Source organism: Camarhynchus parvulus, chromosome 9 (genome assembly GCF_901933205.1).
Source record: "Camarhynchus parvulus chromosome 9, STF_HiC, whole genome shotgun sequence".
In the NCBI taxonomy this organism is placed as follows: Eukaryota; Metazoa; Chordata; class Aves; order Passeriformes; family Thraupidae; genus Camarhynchus; species Camarhynchus parvulus.
Window position 1 is genome coordinate 2,889,508 of NC_044579.1, and position 18,007 is coordinate 2,907,514.

The following is an 18,007-nucleotide window of genomic DNA, read 5'->3' on the forward strand; positions in this document are numbered from 1 at the left end:
CTTTGTCTTTGCTTCCTTCTTTCTTCTCTGAATTAAATGTATTTTCTCACATGCACTAACCATTACAGTTCCTTAGTTTTAATAAGCATTTTGCTTCATAATAAATTTGAAATTTTTATTTCTAACAAAGTGATTACAGAGTAGAGTTGATTCTTATAAAATTGTCTAAAATACAGTGAACTCGAACTGCTCCATTTTTGGCCCTATTTTAACAAAGTTTATAAGTCATGGACATCCTTTAGGTGAATAATTCCCTGTGATTTTTGTGTTTTGTGCAGGTGCAGAAGCAATGGACTGAAACCACAGAATCAGAATGCAGTTATGTGAGGATTAAAGGAAATTAATTGGTGTAAAACGAGATATTTCTGATGAAAACGTGCATTTGGATGAGTGAAATTTCAAGGAAATGAATGGACGATGGAAGAAACAAATGGAGGATGGAAGATGATGGAGGATAAAAGATGGAAGAGGGAGATGGAAGATGGAGGATGGAAAATGGAGGATGGAAGATAAAAAATGGAAGATGGAAGATGGAGGATGGAAGATAAAAAATGGAAGATGGAAGATGGAGGATGGAAGATAAAAAATGGAAGATGGAAGATGGAGATGGAAGATGGAGGATAGAAGATGGAGATGGAAGATGGAGATGGAAGATGGAGGATGGAAGATGAAAAATGGAAGGTGGACGATGAAGGATGGAAGATGGAAGTTCTGCCAGATTTTCCCAGAGGAACAGGATGTGGTGGGAGCTGAGGTGCTTGTGGTCAATTCATGGGCTTGGAATCTTAATTTCACACTCTGTCTTTACACAAAGCTCCACTCCTGCCTGAGGAGTCACAAACTCCTCTCTTAAGCCAAGCTTTTCGTGCCATGTTTGTACACAAAGCTCATCCCACCACGGCCTGGGACCCTGCAGCTTCACAAGGTGACAGCAAAGTCATTGTGCTGCAAGACTGGATTCCCTGGGAATTCATTGAATTTCTTGACAGAGGGTTTAAAACCCCCAGTGATGCATTTTATGAGTACAGTCCTTGCACACCGTGGGCTCTGTGTGCTGTTAGGTGTGTGGAAGGCTCTGAGCTAGGAGGGGCAGGGATTTGGGAATGCTTCCCTCCAGCACAGCCACACCAGCTGCATGGTAAAGCCCCTCAAAAGAAGGAGATTTTTAAGGATAAACATAAACCAGCGATGGGTTCTGGACAGAGGGTTTAATTTCAGAATGATCCTGAAATCAGTTTAGTGGTGTGTTCTGGGCTGTGGAAAATTCAAAGAATTTGTAAAATGTGTTTCTGACATACTGAGCTATGAAATGTTTCCTTAGAGGAGCCTTAAATACCAGTTACACCTCATTATTTTTATTTATAAATTCAAATTCTGGCCTGGATTCAGAGGAAATTGGCACCATAACTGGAGTTTTGGGGAAAAGCGTAATTTAGTAGCAGAGAGAGAAGTTAAATACAACCATTTACTCATCCTGCTAAGGCCAACCTTGACTCCTAAGGGATGGGATCTTCAAAAAGCGCTCAACACTCCCTCATGTTCCCATAGAGCCAGATAAAATCCCCACTCAGTTGGTCAGACCATCTCTTCCTACCCTCCCTGCTGCTGGCTGTTATTAAAGGCAATTTGATGCTGCCTTGGCCGTAAGAGAAATACAGAACTTTCTCTTTCTCATGTGCCTTTTTCCATCTGGTCACAGTTCCCCAGATGACTCCTGCTTGCTGCATGAAGTTCCACGCCTCCCTGTCAGAGCAGGAATAGGTTAGAGCACTTGAAAGATAAAATTCAAAGTACGAGCTTCCCTCAAAAGTCAAATTGGATTTCGCACCTGGGTTCTCCCTTCCTTTTCCCTTTGTGGGAGCATCCAGACAAGGTTTATTGATGTTCATCCACTCTGACATCTCAGTTAAATTCACATGAGCTCACCAAGGAGCTCCAGCCCCACAAACCCTTGGAGACAGAAGCATCCAGTGCCAACGACAGCAGCTACAACAAAATCTGCACCTCCTACAAACCCTTGGAGAGAAAACACTCTTCAGGCTCCTGCTGGTGGTATTTTAATCCTCCTGCCTTTGTTGTGTGCGCTCCTAAAGCAAATGTCAGCCAGGAGTTATTTGTAGGAACTCTGTTTGTTTGGCAAACTTATGTCCTGGATGAAGTTTGGGACCAGAATAAATTGCATTATGTGTCTCTTATCAAGGGCAGAAGGAATCAGCACTGGAGCCTGCCAGGAAAACTTTTTCAAGCAGCTCAAGACAGAGCATGGAAGACTTAACTCATGTAAAGAAAACCTGTTCATTAATTAAGCTGTCAAGCTCACTTCATTAAATAATTTATCCTCTCATTTGTCTTTACTGGGCACTTTGTTTCACTGCACTTCAGTATTCAAATGAATTTAATAAAAGCAAACATATTTCTGAATAGATCCTACCCAAAATCACTCTTGGAACGTATCTGTAATTATGTGGATATATGCATTAAAAATTTTCATGTGGTGTTAGAATTTCAGCTGTTTGGGTGCATTTTGTTATTTTTAATGAATGATGAAAGGAAACTTTCTGTTTACATAGATGTTCATGAATTTTAATGCAACACTAGAAGGAATTAAACCAAAAAGCATAGTTAATATGGCAAGATTTCCCACAGACAGCTCTCGATTATATGAATATTTAGTTTGCATTATTTTGTGAAATGAGACAACCAAGAGCCTGCCCCAGTCTAATACTGGTATAGTAAGCAACGAACTCAGGATTTGCCACAAAGCCTTTCTATAAAATTCAGAGATGCATTTAAGCTTTAAATAGCTTTAGAAGAATTTTAATAACCACAACTTATCAGAATAACAAATAAATTGAAAACGTGAAATAAAAAATGTGAATAATACAGATCATAAGCACACTAAAATTTCATGGCAGCATCAATTAATTCTTTTGTTCAGAGCACCCTGTAATTTTTCATCTGAGTTCATGTTGGGTATTTACAGGAAGAAGAGCTTTAGAAGTTTATTTTTTTAATTCCTCTTTCAAAACACAATTGTCATCATAGACAGCTTCCAGTTCTACTTCAGTGTTATAATTTTTAAAGTTAATGAAAATTATTTATATGCTCTGAACCAAAGCACCTAAAATACTGAGGTATAAATGAGTTTTGAACTTCAGCCCCAAGCATCCGGTTTAGAACTAAAATTAGGAGTAAAAAACTTGGATTATATTCCATTAATTATACTACAGACCAGTTTTTCCTCCTGCTGATCAGGACGGGGAGCACAATGAAAAGGTGTGTTCAGTGTTTTTCAAGAAGCTTGGATCTGATTTGGTTTTGCTCCAGAGAAGTTGAGCATCCCAAGTAAAGAAAAAAAGATTAAGTTCACTAATTTTTTTCAACTAATACTACAATAAGCATGGATGAAGAGGAGCAAACCAAAGTAAATATAATTACCTCAAGACCTTTTTTCACAGCAGTTTGTGATGTCATCGGTTTTTTGCAGGTGGGGCAGCCCAGATGTCACTTGCAAGAGATGAAGACGTGATCAAAGTCCTCCATCAGGTTTGGGAAACCTAAAACACAGATCCCAACAGCCTTGGGGTGATCAGGAAATACTTCAGTGCAGAAGACTGAGGCAAGAGTTCCATTTATTTATACTTATCTATTGAGAAAATTGGGGAAAGGAGGTGAAAAAATAAAGGTCTTTTTGAACAGTGTGGTAATTCAAAGTACCCACTAAAAACGTGAAGAAATGAGAATAATGAGCAATAGCAGGAGGAGCAAGGTGGTTCTGCAGGGCTTCTGTGGACAATGGGTTTGTACACGGTGCCATTGAATCTACATAATTATATGGTAGTCACCAATCACTTGTGACTGGGGTCACCAAATATGACAGGAAAGAGAGAGAGAGGGATTTTCTAGAAATATCCAAACTTGCCTGAAGTGACATTTTTCTGACAATGCACAGAGACTGCTCTTTTGTCTGGCACAAGAATTTCTTTTAACCAGGTCTGCACTGAGTCCCTGCAAAACACAGGGTTGGCCATGGACCAGTCTGAGCTTCTCTAAATGATGTGAAATGACAGATAATGGAGACAGAATTCTGATTTCTCCTGGAAGGGTTGGATATGCTCAGCTACTCCTTTTTATACAAGGAAATTCACATTCTCCACTTTCCTAAGAATGAGACCAGCCTCATTTAACAAAACATAACAAGAACAACAATTCTCATTATGGCTTCATTAACCATAGGCCAGCCAGGGTCAGCCTGTTTTTGGAAAGAAAAGGATTTTCAGGCTAAACTGTCCCAAAAACCTGAGCATATTGCTCTTTTCTGATGTGCTCTTTGTGAAAGAACTGGAGGGAACTGTAATCTGTAAAATAAAAACAGGAAGGGGCAGGTCTTTAATAAATTGCTGGTTTATGTGGTATTTGCAATGCTTTCCTTCTTATCCCACAAGATTATTTTGGACATTTGGAAAATGATCAGATCAGAAGTCTCCCCAACTCTGGGGTAAACAAGACAAAATATCTCATAATGTAAGAGTACAAAAGCTCTTTCACTTGACTTTTTTCACCTATGGAGAAGCTTTGAAAATTCAAGTCGTCTCTTCAAGCAGTTATTGATTGATTACAGCAGATTCATGCCATGGAGCTAAAGGAATCTCTATATTTTCTGTATTTTTAAAAAATGTTCCAGTAAGTAATGGTTATGTTTCATTCAGAACCTTTTCCAAAATGATGAATTTCTTGTTTAAATCACCGTGTTCCTAAATGCTAATTTCTGTCATGTTTCTCATCTTTATTTCCACTTCAGTGATTTTGTCATTTATAAACAAAACCCTGGTATTTTTAGCCCAAATTATTATCAAGCAATTAATAATTCATTGAGATATAAATATGGCTAAGAGTATGAAGTTGTTTAATTGCTTGTCAGTGTTGATTATTTACAATTCTTAACATTATAAGAAAAAAACTCAAGAATTCACCACTGAATTCTGCTTTAAAGCTCCTAACTCAGGCCACTGCAATTCTTTGTCCAGCCTTTGGCACTGATGAGGCTGCTGAGGGAGTGCACTTGAGAATTTAATCTAACCTGCCTTCCTGATAACGCACAATGTTTGCTAGATCTCGCTGGGATTTATATCCACTTCAGTAAATTTCTGCTGATTTATAAACAGATTTATCTCGTGCCTCTGCCGTTTGGCACATTACTCACCATTCCGAAGGTTGAGATTACCATATTTACTCCAAGGTGCAGTTTGTAAAGATGCAGAGTGTTCTAGAGAGAAAAAGAGGAAGAAAAAAGTTTTCAGCTTCTCCAACTTTGGGTACATTTGATAACAGACCACGGCAGCTGTGTCTGAAATTTAATTTCCCAAATGCGACATAGCAATATAGGGGCAGGAGTAACCAAACCAAGAAAACACCTCCGCTCTGTAGTCAAGATATTTTCCAAAGGAAACCCATAGAAGCCATGGTTTAACACCATTTGGATGTGGTTATTCCCAGGAATGCTTCCATAACTTGTTGAAGAAGACAAAAAAATCCATTTAATCTTGTGAGAATTTCCTTCTAAACTTGTGGTCCATGGCTGGGTTTTCTCCTGAGCTGCATTTCCCCTTTCTTTATGACTTCCTTTGTCTCAAGCACTTCAGTTCCAGCAGCGAGTACAGAGAGAGAAGGAGCAGGGGGTTGTGTTGTGTTCTCTGTCTGCTTCTGCTCCCAGATCCAGTAACTGTGGCCATCCAATGATGAAGATCATCAAACCATGTACAGATGTTTGAAGAGCACAGTCCCTTCCCTTGAGGAACACTTTTCATTATTAAATAGATGCACGGAAATCCCTTGGGCCCCCTGATCCAGCTCTGCAGAGACCCGAGTCCTCCAGCTCAGCGTTCCTCTCTGCGCTACTTCAAACCGACTTTTAAAAATTAATTCCTCTCCAAAGTTACAAGAACTTTCTAATTTTTATTTGCCTTTTAACTGGAACTGAGCCTCAAGGTCTTGCTGAGTTATGATGACAGTTTCAATGACGAAATCAAAAATTAGTCACAACAATCAGTGCTGATGCCTTGGCCAGGGTCCTTTAAATAATGGCAGCAAGACCTGAGGGTGCTGGGCAATGGTGTTTGAGCAAAATTATTTATACGTGACAGAGACATCCAGTCAAATAATAACTTAGAACAGCTGAGAGGTAGGCTTGGAAAGAACTGAATGCATAAATGAGCAAATTATTCTTTTAAACTTCCACTTTACCTGAATTTTAGTTGTTCTCTCTAAAAGTTCTAAAGATGTATCAGGCAGGGTCGATATTTTCAGTACCTGAAGACAGGAAATCATGGAAAAGTTTGGGTTGGAAAAGGACCTTAAAGCCCATCCATGGCAGGGACACCTCCCACTGTCCCAGGTGCTCCAGCCCCAATGTCCAACCTGGCCTTGGGCACTGCCAGGGATCCAGGGGCAGCCACAGCTGCTCTGGGAATCCCATCCCAGCCCCTCCCCACCCTCAAAATGTAAAAAATTGTGCAAGTTTAATATAAATTAATATAATTTTATATGAGATTGTGCATGGATTGATGCAGCAATTCAAATATGTGCATTTAAAAGTGGGAAGAAAGCCCACTTTGGACAGCAGAGAAATCAGAGCTACTGAAGCAAATCTGAGATGGGGTCTGATAAACCTGCAAGCAGCAAGCAGAACTCAGAAAGGAATAATTAACCACATAAATCGAAGGTAAACTACTAGAAAACTGCTATTTAAATCAGTGTTTGTGATTTACAAAGACTCTGCAGTTGCAGTTGTTGGTTGGAGAAGACCCAATAGAGATGACATAATAGCAAAAAATATGGGAATGCTTTAAAAAAAATTAAAGAGTAAAAATATGTGGTGATATTTTAAAATAGTAAAAAATAGTAAATAAAAAAGTTTAAAGCATTTTTAAATAGTAAAATTTAAAAAAATAGGAAAAAATATGGAAAGTTTCCTCAAGTAATAGTTAGGATAAAAGGAAAAAAAAAAGGAAACCACACAGAAAAAATAATTAGGCAGAAAATGGGAGACAGCACAAATGATCTCTTCAGGTCTTTTCAAACTTGTCAGTCTAATCCCAGTCACTGTCACTGCTGGTATTTTCAAGTGTGGTGTTTTTTATGAAAACATTTGTTCAAAGGACAAATAAATAAGACAGATATAGACATAGTTCTGAAGGCTGTACAGTCTGTTCAAGTCTCAATATTTTAGGCTAAATATAAATATCATGTAAAAAAAACTGTGATTGGAACAAAAAATCCCCACAGAATAGCATTGCTGGAACAGGGACAAAGGTATTTCTTCATCTTAGTCACAAACAGAATCATATATTGCAGAAAAAAAGCCAAAACCAACACACAACAACCTCAAAATGCAGCTCTGTCCTCCTCCCATGTTTTCAGTGTATTTGCTCTAAAATCTGAGCACAACAGAAAATCAATGAGATGTTTTAAACCAGCTGCACTGGTTTGATGCTGCCTTCGTGAAGATCCATTGGATTTTGCCTCCTGCCCAAACTGGGATGGCACCAGAAGCCAAAAATGCCTGCTCAGAGTGGGAGATGGGAACACATTCCCAGCTTTTCCTGGAGATGGGGATGGAACTGGCCCCGGTGGTGCTGGCAGGATGCAGGGTGGGGTTTCTGTAGGGTGGGATTCCTGCAGGATGATTTCTGCAGGATGATTTCTGCAGGATGATTTCTGCAGGATAATTTCTACCTGGATTATTTCTGCAGGACTTGTTTCCTGTACGATGGGATTCCTGCAGGGTGGGATTCCTGCAGGGTGGAATTTCTGGAGGATGATTTCTGCAGGGTAGGATTCTTGCAGGGTGAGATTTCTGCGGGATGGTTTCCGCAGGATGGGATTTCTTCAGGGTGGGATTTCTGAAGGACAGGATTTCTGGAGGATGATTCCTGCAGGATGATTTCTGCAGGATGGGATTCCCACAGGATAGGATTTCTGTAGAGTGTGATTTCTGCATGATGGGAGCTCTGCAGGGCAGGATTTCTGTAGGATGTGATTTCTGCAGGATGATTTCTGCAGAGTGGGATTTCTGTAGAGTGTGATTTATGCAGGGTGTGATTCCTGCAGGGTGAGATTTCTGCAGGACATGATTCCTGCAATGTGGTACTTCTGCAGGGTGGGATTCTTGCAGGACGGGACTCCTGAAGGATGGGATTTCTGGAGGATAATTTCTACGGGATATGGTTTCCGCAGGGTGTGATTTATGCAGGGTGGGATTTCTGCAGGATGGGATTTCTGCAGGGTGGGATTTCTGCAGGATGATTTCTTCAGAATGAATCCCTTAGGGTGGGATTTCTGCAGGATGATTCCTTTAGGGTGGGATTTCTGCAGGGTGACATTCCTGCAGGGTGGAATTTCTGCAGGATGTCATTTCTGCAGGATGATTCCTGCAGGATGTGATTTCTCAGCATGATTCCTAGAGGATGGGATTTCTGCAGCTGGACACCAACAGCTCAAACAGGATTGCTCTGAGCATCTCCCATCCCAAGCCACCTCCTCCACACCAGGAGCTTTATCCACCAAAGGGCTCCCCAGAAATTCTCTCTGGAATCCCCTGGTGTGGTCGGTTCCTGTTCCAAGCAGGATTTTTCCTCCTAACAGAGATGATTTTATCCTTCTCTGCCCTCAGCATTTGGCAGGAGCCATCCCATGCCAGGCCCTGTCTGTTCCCACCGTGCTGGGGATTGCACAGGAGAAAATCACAATATTCCATTTATTGGCCTTCCTTGTGGGAGCTGATTTATCCAGCCTCATTCCATGCTGGCAATTGTGACTCCTCCTAACCCCCAGCCACTTCCAAACCCACTGGCAGACCTCAAAAATTCCATAGAAAAGTAAGAGATTTAAACATGATTAAGTTGCTTCAAGTTTAATAAAAACAGATGTTTGAGAAGAGCAGTCAGAAGATGTTGAATATTTCCAAGTTGAGCCAAAACTTTTGCTTTCTTTGGGCAATTTTTTCAACCATAGCAGCCAAATCTGTTATTGCCAAGTTAATCTGGGGTCAATAACTCCAGAGTTTGAGGCTTAGGGAGGGGCAGCCAGTTCTGAGTTTCCTCAACTGATACAATCATCATTAATTTGGGTAATTTTCTAACTAAGTAAAATCAAGCTATCCATTTTAATACCTTTAAAAAATAATCAAAATACTGTTTGGGGGCTGAGCTACTCTTTTAAAAGAGTTTTATAATGGTGTAACTGCAAGGAAAGGAATGTAAAAATCAGCTTAAAAGAGATATAACTGCACCCACTGCCTTTTATGCTCTTTTATCTCCCACATCATATTTCTATTCTAACCATTTTTAGAGAAAAATAAAATCAGGTGTGAATAGGGCAGAATAAGAATTAATCACAATTCTCTAAATTATTAATTTGGTTTGATTTGAAATTCACCACCTTGATTTACACTGTAGAGAGCCACAACCAAATCCACAAATATTTGCATTTATCATAATATTCCTTTAACTTTTACAGTGAATAATTGATTTAATTCAATGGTTTTGCAGGTTTGGTTTGGAGTTTTGGGGGGTTTTGCTGCTTTAAATATGAAGAAACTTGGCAAAGTGGAAAAAAAAAGGCCCCTGGTCATTTTTGTCTGCTTTTCACAGCTCTGCCTGTATGGTTGCACCATTTTAACTTGAATAGAGTCTGTCTGGAAAAAGAATGATCTACAACATCTGGAATAATGCTGTGTTGTCTCACCTCAACAGGGAAAAACAAGAAAGCAAGCAAACAAAATCCAACCCTGAAAACCACATTGAAAGCAGGATCTTTTACCAAAAGTGGGTTGTAAATAGCATTAAGCCACATATAAGGCGTGTTTAAAAGTAGATACAGCACAAATGCTCCATAAAGTGCAGGTCCCTGCAAATTAACCAAATAAATAGCAGCAGAAATGGTGATAATTACATTATTTTCAGTTCTCCTCTTCCTGTAGCTGTATACAATACTCAGCCTCCACTCAAACACTGAGTAAATCAAAGCAAAGTGAATTTAATAGGTCTATTAAAAGTGCTCTGCTAATGCATCTTTATACAACTCAGAACAGCAGCAGCACTTGTGCAGAAATCAGGATAAATATAATGTGTCCTCCCAAATAGCAGCAACTGATTTTAACAGCTACTTAGAAAGAGAATATTTGTTTAGATCAATATCCAATTAAGAATCCAGCTATTCAGAATCTACTCTTTGCTTTCCCTGTGAATTATGAAAGCAAAAGCTATTAGTAAATATTATTAGTTTCACGCTGGTCTCTCGAGATATTTTTTTTTTTCCACCTGAATACTCTGTGTCCCTTAAAAGATGATTTTAAACACAGTGTGATATTGATTGTTTCGAGGCACTAATGGGAACTGATCAAACACAACCTGAGGAGACTTTACTGTATGCACAGGCAAACTGAGGGCTAAGATCTGTCAGCGTCTCAGGTTAATATTTCCACTTTACCCAAAAATTAACAACTCATCAGTAACTCAAGGAGAGAGTGGAGCCCTACTAACATTTGTAATCATGGGATCTGCATAATGTTCCAGTGAATTAGCTGCAGGAACATCATAAAATATGAACTTCAAAGGCTGTGAAGGTTGCAGGTCTATTATTTTGAGGGAAGGCAGAAAGAAAATAACCCCTTTTTTCTGTTTTCTTCCTGCATTCTTTGTGTTCCTTCTGCCTAAATGACTAATACTGATGCAAACCATACCTGCTGATTTCTTTTATGTACTGAATAATCACAGAAGATGAGAAGTGGGACTGGAATCAGGTTTCTTTACAGAAATAGCTGCCTCTAACCCTCCTAAATAGAGGAATAAAGGGGAGGTACAGTAAGCTGCAATGTTGAATGAAAATGATGAGATTTCCCCCTTCTAGAAAAGAGCCTGAGATCCTGGAATGCCTCCCTATCTACCCCTTCATGAGATGAATTTTTAAGGAATAGTTTATTCCTTTTCAGTCCTCCAGAATCAGTCTAGTCCTTCAGGAGAAAAACAAAAATGAAATTCTTCCTGAGCTTCAATATCAAACCCACAGGCAGCTGGACCAGTCCAGGTAAGGGAATGAAAATTAAGCACCACTTTTTCAGTCAGTTTTCCTAGAGAAGAGCTGGACTGAGTCCCCAGAGGGATGAAAGCCTTCTCTGTGTCTCCTGCTAATAAATATCAATTGCCACAAGTGGCCTGGTGCTGTCTGCTAATTAGAGCCTCTCTTGCACACTTTAACTGGAGCAGTGTGACAGCGTGAGCAAAGGATCCTGAGAGTGCAGCCAAAGACGTGTTAAGAAAAATCTGCTTTTCTTCATTAAGTACATATACAGGCAGTTATACCACAAAATGATTTTTAGCTTAAAAGAAAGGGACAGAGTTATTTTCACTTCAGGGCCAGAATTCCAGCACACCCCATCACGTTTCCACGCTAATAATTGTTGTGATGAATGATCTGAACAGAACACCATTTAGTTTCATAACTCCTCCTGCCTGCCAGCCCCTTGATGTCAGACAACATTCACTATGGCAACAATATCCCATAGTCATGCAGATGCTGGAGTAGTAAGGAAATGGGGGGCAAAAAGGGAAAAAATGTTACCAAAAAGAACCAGATGGCAAAGAATTATTCCAACAAAACAGAGCTGGAAGAAATAATGGAAAAACTGGTCTAATTTGTCTACATACTGCTATAATTTTTCTCTGCTATCACCTGTGCTTTTCAAAACTTATCATTTTATTTTTATTTTGTTTTACATGAATAAAGGCTTTTTAGCTGGGTGTAATTCCAGGCAAAGCAAAGGAAAAGAAAAGCCATCACTGACTCCAAGGGGTTTGGGATCAAATACTAATTTACAGGCAGCAGGGGAAGAATCAATCTTATTTCACTATCAAGTACAAGTCCTCTCACTTCAGTGACATATCAGTGTCAGCACAAGTATGTGGAGCAAAAATTATCATTTGTATTAAGGGATACCACACTTAGACTGCAGAATCATGGAATGGATTAGATCCCCTCCCGTGGGCACCTTCCACTAGCCCAGGTGTGAATGGTGGTGAAAGGAATAAACCCTGAAATAAATAAATCTCTGAAATAAATTCAGAGGCTCCAAGCTGTATAAATAATGGTTGGTGTTACCCCTTTGGTTATATTTTTTACCCTGCCCTTCATAAGTAGGACCATGGGATCGTGAGCAGAAGCCACCACTGGAAATGAGAATTCAGGGCCTGTTGGGGCACTCAGCACCCCCAAATCAGTAAATTAAAAAATAAAAGGTCTTATGTGAATGTCAGCAACTTCCACATTAACAAAACTGAACTTCATCCAAGTGGAGAAAAGAATTCTTCAAACAGTTGCTACAGTTCATACTGTAAGAAGATGTTTATTCAAGGGAACGTGAAGTGCAGCAGTGAGGGGAGAGCTAAGGGGACACAAAAGCAAAAGCAGCACTCTGACCTGCTTTGGCTGTCCTGCTGAGTGAGTTCTGCCTCCCCCTGCCCTGACAGACTGTGAACACCACCTGAGGTGCCAACCACTTGTGCACCTCCCTTCCAGGACAGACCAGAGCTGAGGCAACCCAGGGACAAAAATCCTGAGCTGTAGTGACACAGCAGAGATCTCTGGGGAGGTTAAAACACAGAGAAAATAACATAAAATATTGCAGTGGAAGACATTGACCACAAGCATTGAGGCTGAGGGGGAAACACACTCCTGTAGGAGCTGCGCCTGATTTCATGGGGACCACCAAGTCCCACCAAGTGTCCTGAGGTGGCACAAGGGGACGCGGTGTCAGGGCTCAGGTAATCCAGACTTTTCAGAGAAACTGGTGAGCAAAATATGATCTTTTAAAGAACAGGTGGCCATGGCCATGCAGGTGGCCACAGGCTCACACAGATTTCCCAATTCCCAATGGGGGCCTCTCCTCCAAACCTTCTCCCCTGTAAAGATCTTTAGGATCAGGACACCCAGACAGCCTCGTCCTGCACTTCAGAAAATCTCCAGCCATTTATAGCTGTGCTAGAGAGAAGTTTTCTAAATGAGGTGGGGACTGAATGAGATGTTAAAAGAATGAAGTTTCCTCTGGGACGAGCCCTGGGTTCCTCACACTGCACTTTGGATATTGAGGTATTTGCTATTCAGCAACCTTTAGTGCACTTTATGGTGTAAAGGACATAAAATATCATCCAAGGCAAACTTTTTTTTTTATCTCATATGACTGCATCTGTCGCAAAGACCAACTTACTGATTAATGCTCTCCAAAGAGATTCCACAAAATTCTGCTCAACTTCGAGATCATTTCCTGACATTTAAATATTTTTTTTCTTTTACTTTCTGTACACTTGCTGCTTGCAGAACATGACAATATACTCATTACTATGTAAAAATACAAGTGGTATCTCCAGTTATTTCAGGAATTAAAATTATGATTTAGCTAATGTTGCACGAGCACAGGCAGGAGTAGTGTCTGCACCATTCAGCAAAGTCAGGGGCTTCAATTCTTGTAAAAAATGACAGAATGGCTCAAGAGATATGGTGCCTACCTTAAAGTGTGCATATATGAAGCAAATTGATCCATTTTTCACCACTTGCATGAATTTGGATTCGGTTTCTAAAATCGCTGTTCAAACACAAACAAGAGTTAAAACAAAGAATTTATATTACAGAATATCCATTCTTACTTTCAATATAGAACTTCTTTTCTTGAATTAAACTAGAGGCTGGTTATATGTTTGTATATGCATTTGTAGATGCAGATCTTTACAATTATTTTTTTCTCTTAAGAAAATAAATATTTGTAGTATTTCAAACACTCTAAATTGTCTACCAACTGTTCAGAGCCGGTTACAGAACAGATCAACAACACGAACAGTGTCTAACTAGATTAGAAAAGGCATCTGATATTTGAAACACAATCAAGTCTAGTCATCATTTCCCCCTCTTCCAAGTCTGTTTAGCTATACTTAGAATGGTATGCAAAGAGTACAAAGTCTGTAGAAAGTAGAAAGTATCCATAAATTTCCCCCAAAAGCTCTTTTAATTCTGGAGATGAAATTTTGGCCTATATTACTGAGATGCTACATAAAAAAAACCATCACAACAAAAAGCTGTACAGGCAGCTCAAGTCGTGATACTTGTATTATTTTGTGTTAAATAATGCTCAAGCAAATCACAATAATGCTCAAATTCTCACACGTCACCTTTTATAAGGGTGACACTCAAAAGCTCCTCAACAATGGCTGACTTTGGGCTCTGCTTTGTTCCACACCAAGCACGAGAGGAGCAATTTCACATCCCAGAGCAGCAGAGATGAAGTTGCTGACACTGTTTGTCATGGTTTCAAATGCACCAAGCTGTTAGCAGAGCTCAGCTCCGGCGCTGTGACTTGTCATCGGCTTCATCTTTGGAACAGCCCCCAAGAAATGGAGGTCAGCCAGGCTTTGTTCCACGCAGGCAAGGCACAATTTGGAGCTCCAAGATTTTGGAGCCTCTTCACTTAGCACTTCTCTGACAATTCTGAGAGGGGGGACTGGATGCAAACCAGGAACTTTCAGTTTTCTGTATTTAAATCTCGGGGTTTTTAACGACGGTGTTGTTGTTGCCTTGCCAAGGCACAGCTCAACCCTCACACGGTGGATTTACCCACATTCAGCACTTTTTTGGTTGTAGTTAAATATGCCAGGGCTCTGGCTTGGGTTTGGGCTTGGAATCTTTTCCAAGGAAGACTGGCAGCAGGTGTTTTCCACTTGCATATGCAATTTGTTTAAGCTCCATATGATCAGCTATATATAATTTTTACTTATATAACAAAACAAGGACGTTGCTCGAATGTATCAGCCTCCAGGTCTTTCTCATCTGACAGCAGCCATCACTGCAACCAAGACAAAGCAATTCCAAAGCACTTTGAAGACATAAAACCCTGTCTGAGCACTCCTAAATCAAGGCTTTTTCCAAGGTATTAGCAACATTCAATCTTTAAGGTGGGAAAACCAAAGCAGCTGACAAAAGAACTTGGAACAAGACAAAAGCAATGCTAAAGCTTAAAAATAAACAAAATTGCTTTCTAGACTGTAGATTCTTGAGGAAAAAACTTGAATTTTTAAAATTGGTTTAAAATAAGGCCCCATTAATAGATGCAGTCACATCATGAAAATTGTACCAAACATTGAAAGTGCAGAGAGAAGAAAACACATCCCTGTGTTTGTTTCATATATGATACAGGGGTTTTTTGGTTTGATTTGGTTTTTCCACAGTCCTCAATTAACAAATTAATGAGCTCCTTGAAACCTCAAACCTTAGCTCAGCTTTTCTCTTTGGGACAGAAAAATGAGGACTTTGCCAAGTCTGACCTTCCCATTTAAATTTCTGGAGCATCCAAGAAAGATTTTCTTACTCCTTTCAGCACTGACTGATGGCAGCTGACCCAGCAGCGGTGAACTCTGTCAGCTGGTGATGGCCAAGAGGGCAGGAGTGACCCAAGAGTGATGATTTTACCCAACAACCACCAGATAAAGGCAGGGTGAGCAAAGATAAACAATGTCAGCTCCAAGTGGTGACACGATGAAAGGCAGACAATAATGAACATTGTCAGGGATTGCCAAAAAGATAGGGATGAGCAATGTCCTGTTTTCAGGCAATTTCAGTAAATGAAGATAAATGACACTGGACACTGATAAGAGAGCAAATGGACAAAACATGGGTAGGATGTTCTTAAAAACTGAATTTTTAGACTTTTTTCCATGTAACATGCAGTACAGCATGGCTGTGAACTTCAGTTTTTCCTCATAGATTTGTGCTGTAACTCTGGGATTACAACAACCCCAGCCCAACATGGTGCATATTCACACATAAATAAATTATTTTCTATTTCACCCGCACAACCTCTGCTTTCAAGACATTTTGTGCTCATTTTCTGCCCCTGAAGATTTGGCATTCTGATTCATTAGAAAAACAGCAACTCCGCAGTGCCCTTATGGGATTCCATGGGTTGAGTTTTGTTTTCAAAAGTGTTGCATGAGGGGGCTTTAGTCAGGGCTTTCAATGAAAAATTTTAGAAACTGTACCTGTTAAAGCTAACAACTGCAGCTCTGAGAGTGATGGCTGTGGAACACAAACAGCAAATACTCCCTGAAGTTTATGTAACTCATTCTCTGCTAGGAATGGTCTCTGAAATGTTGCCCAAGCAATGCAGGAAAGCTGAACTTTTTTGATGGAAGTGGAATCCTGTTAAGGCTGGCGTTGGGCTGGTGTGTGCACGGCAGAGATTACGAGTGGATGATTCACAAAGTGCTGCTTGCTGTGATACACACTGTCTCCTCCAGCCTGGCTCATCAGCCCTGAGGAGGAATATTCCATGGCCTTGTGGAGCATTGCACACCAGTGCTGGGAGCCTGGGATGGTTTTCAGAAAACCCACAAACTCCATAGCTGGTGATCAAATGAAATTACAGTCCAGAAGTAGTCAGTCCTGTGCTGGCTCTGAGTCCTGAGCAGAGCACAGAGTTTTCCAAGTCCTAAACTCTTCATATTTCCATGTTTGGGGCAGCCAGGACAGCAGTGACTGTGACACAGAAAGAGGAGCTCGTCTCTCTGCATAAACACAAAGTGTGACAGAGCTGGAGCACCCTCAGAACAGTCACAACCAAATTCCATAAGAATGAACTGAAATAAATATTCACTCAGAGGAGATGAAGCAGGAGAGATCACAGCAGCTGCTGGGCTGAGAGGTGTGTAACATCACTCCTGAACAGCACACGAAGAGTGAGAAGCATTGAGAGGCAAAAAAAGATGAAATAATTCCTTTGGTCAGGAAGACTCAGAGGTCTTGTTTTTGTGATGCCATTTCTCAGAAGAGTAAAATTAAGCCCTATGCTTGAGCTGAGATTTACTTGATGCACTATTGCAAGCGGTAGAATTAATGTAAAGCATTCCAAATTTTTATACCAGATCTCATCTTCAAATCTTCAAGTGGGGATAGGGAAGGATTCCACACAAAAGGTCTGAGAGAGGTGCTGAGGAGCCAGAGCTTACTTCCCTCATCCTGGAAATATAGAAGTGCTTGAAACTCCTCAGAAACAATCAAAAGCTGAATGCCTCTGTGACACCACGGCAAGGTTTCTTGTTGTTGTATTTTTTCATGCTAATGAGCTTCCAGCAGATAAAGAATTAGTGAGTGTCTTTCAGGTAGCAGATCCAGAGCAGTAAAAAAGAAAAACAGGATTGTACAAAACCATAATTCTACTGAAATTATCGGAAATGGACGAGGACAGGGTTTTAGCAAAGAATTATTTAAGCAATGAATAAAAACAATGTAAAAATTGAGATTAAAACAAAAAATAAAGTCAAAGTTTTGTAAAGTAGGTGCTGAGGTTCAAAGACGCTGAAGGTTTGATTCTGCTTAGGTGCCTTCATAGTCAGTAGAGGAAAATAAACATAAATTTCACATTGATGAGCCTCTCTGTCAGCCAATGAAGGCAGCTAATGAAGACCAGTTTAGATGTAAATATCCAACTTTTAAATGTCCAGTGAGATAAATTTTCCATAAGGGCTCTGCCACTCAAGTGTGGCAATTCCCAGCTTAACCTTTACAAAAATTTTGGTAAGAAGAGCCCAGACAGTGAGTTAATGTCACATTTCCAACAGTCTGAACGTGGAGCTCAGCCTGCCTGGCTGAGCAGGGCCCCTGCTCCTGCAGGCAGAGACCTCCTTGGAAGAGGTCCTGCACGGAGCACACACTATTGCTAGGGAGAAATGTATTAAAAGCATCCTAAATGCCAAGTGAAAGCTCCTTTCTGTGAATTAAAACCCAACAGTGTTCTCTGAAATTCATCATTTGGTCTTTCAGCTCAGATTTGCTAGAATCATGGTAGTTTGAAGGCCAAGAGAAGCTCCAGGCTCAGTGGCGGCCACCACATCACCTTTGAGAATTTCTAATCTGTCCTTAATGCCCTAAATGCAAAAAAAAACCCACCCAGAGTTACCACCAAGAATGT